A 3,153-nucleotide genomic window follows, 5' to 3' on the forward strand; every position below is an offset into this window, starting at 1 on the left:
GATGCCCTTAGCCGCAAAAGCATTGGTAATGTATCGTCTTTAACCGTTCAGTCCCATATTGCTTCAGATCTAGAACGTATGGGTATCACTTTGTGTTATCGTGGTGCAAATGAACTTTTGGCTAGTCTCACGGTTGAACCAACTCTTGTATCTCGAATCAAAAAGGCTCAACAARAKGATGGAKAACTWTGGGCTATCTTACAAAAGGCTAAAGATGATTCACAGTCTAATTTTCGAGTTGATGATAAAGGCATTATCTGGTTCTCTAAACGACTTTGTGTACCCGACAATCCTGAACTCAAAGATGTAGTTATGAGTGAAGCTCATAATTCGTTGTTCTCAATACATCCCGGATCCACTAAGATGTATCGAGATCTAAAACAATACTTTTGGTGGAACGGTATGAAACGGGATATAGCTGAATACGTGGCAAAATGTCTTACTTGCCAGAAAGTGAAGATTGAACATCAACGGGCTAGCGGATTGTTACAACCATTGGAGATTCCAGTTTGGAAAAGGGAACATATCTCTATGGAATTTGTCACAGGGTGGCCGAAAACTCAGAGACAACATGATGCTATATGGGTAGTAGTTGACAGTTTGACAAAATCAGCTCATTTCCTACCTATACAAGAAACGTACCCTGTTAGTAAACTGTCTGATCTATTTCAGCGGGAAATCGTGAGGTTGCATGGCACGCCAGTTTCTATCACATCGGACCGAGATTCGTGATTCACTTCTCGATTCTGGAAAAGTCTTCACCAAGCTTGGGATACTCGATTGACTATGAGTTCAACTTTTCATCCACAAACAGATGGTCAGACTGAACGAACTATTCAAACTCTAGAAGATATGTTACGGGCTTGTGCTCTTGAGTGGTCTGGTGGTTGGGATGAGTCCCTATATCTTGTGGAGTTCGCGTATAACAATAGTTGGCAAGCTAGTATCGGCATGGCCCCGTATGAAGCTTTATATGGTCGGAAATGTAGAACACCGATATGTTGGAATGAAGTAGGGGAACGAGCTATCGAAGGACCCGAACTTGTCCGGATTACTACTGAACAAGTCGAGATCGCAAAACAGAAAATGAAAGAGGCTCAATCTCGGCAGAAAAGTTACGTTGACAAGCATCGAAAGCATTTAGAGTTCCAAACGGGTGATCACGTCTTCCTAAAAGTTTCACCGTTACGAAATATTCGTAGGTTTGGAATTAAAGGTAAACTTAGTCCGAGATATATTGGACCTTTTGAAATCCTTGAACGGGTTGGAGAGGTGGCGTATCGTCTAGCACTACCTCCTCAACTTTCACATATCCATAACGTTTTCCATATCTCGTCACTCCGCGAATATCATTATCACCCTCTCCATGTGATTGACTATCCGTTGGACAAAGTTGAAAAAGATCTCTCTTATATTGAAGAACCATATGCGATAATTAATAGAGAAGAGAGACAAATGCGACGAAGGTCAATACCGTTTGTTAAAGTGTTATGGCGAAATCATTCTGAGCGTGAAGCCACATGGGAGACGGAGGAATTCATGCGAAATGAGTACCCTTATCTATTCTAGTCATGTAAATCCTCTAACCCTATCTAAATTTCGAGGACGAAATATTCTTTTTAGGACGGGAAGATTATAATATTCGTGTTTCGTTAACTCGTACAAATTGGGTTAAGAGAATTTTGGTAGAATTATGTATAATATATTTGTACCCTATGCTTAACCAATTTGTACCCTAGACTAGTTTTACGTCAAAATGTGTTTATACCTATATTGACGTAAAAGTTGAGAATATAGACTTGAAGGGTAAAAACCGTCAAATAGTTAAACTATATATATATATATATATATATAATTAATGAATAAAAAAAGTAAATATATATATATATATATATAATTAATGAATAAAAAAAAGTAAATATATATATATATATATATATATATAATGCATGAGGCGGTTGTAAAAAAACAAAAAATAAATAAATATATATGTATGTATGTATAGAGGCGGTGAACCGTCTCTCTCAATTCTCTCTCTCTCTCTCAATTCTCTCACTCTCTAAAATTGTCGTCTTCTCTCTAGATTTTACGTTAAGTTAGTAAGGGGATCGAGACAACAATTATATTTTCGGAATCCACTCTCCGAACCCTTCTTAAAGGTATAAGTTTCATTCAGCTTCATTAAGGTATTTATTTTAGGATTATTTAGACCGGTTTATAAACTATGTTTATATCTAAGTTTACGGATTGATGTTATCAAAATTATGATATATTTGATGTTTACGATGCTAAGACTGAATATATCGATGTAGAAATGAAAATAGTATATTATAGTTTCAATATGGTTAGATTGTGGGTAAATGTTTAACCGTACACCAATTGTTCGGTTAAATGTCGAAACGAGTAAAAATGTATGATTAAGCTTAGGTTAACGACCATTAGATTTGTTTTACTGTTTAGAATGTTTATAGCATGTAAATGTAGCGAATCATGAAAGTTGGATCATAAAAGTTAGTCGGAAATTACGGAATCGAATTTTACCGACAATGCAACCCCTATACTTTGGCAGTGTATAACTCACAAACCGTAAGTCGAATTAAGCTCATATTTTGCAGTCAGGAAGATCATACTGCATACTACAACTTTCATTTAGACAGTATAGTCTGGATTGGTCTCTAAGATACGTAAAAATGCTTAGAAATAAGAGGGTCGGAAACGGTTGGATCGAAAGAGAATAAGGTTAAATTTTTTTTACGTTTGAGTTTCAATTCGTATCAAGTACATTAAGACCTAAGTAAATTTATCAGAATAGTTATATTATGGTTTCTATGCTTTATAAATATTAACCGTTTATGCATTCGTTAGGCACGCGGGTAAATCAAACTTGATCGTGAATTTCCGTTTGATCGTGCGTTAATTGTCAAATTCGGTTAAAGTACGGATTCCATATCTCACTTGACACGGGAATAGCCATTTGCGTAAGGCTTCCTAATCCAGATAATCTGTGATAAATTCCGAATAATTTGTTTTGAATTCCTTTTATGCTTATCATATGTTATTGAAGTTTGTTTCCTTTGGAATTACGACTTATATTCTTATTCGGAATATGGATCATTTTGATCACTTGACTTGTTTTATTGCTTTATTTGTAAA

The sequence above is a fragment of the Cynara cardunculus genome, unplaced genomic scaffold (assembly GCF_001531365.2).
Source record: "Cynara cardunculus var. scolymus isolate 2C unplaced genomic scaffold, CcrdV1 Un_Scaffold_7830, whole genome shotgun sequence".
NCBI classification, from domain to species: Eukaryota; Viridiplantae; Streptophyta; class Magnoliopsida; order Asterales; family Asteraceae; genus Cynara; species Cynara cardunculus.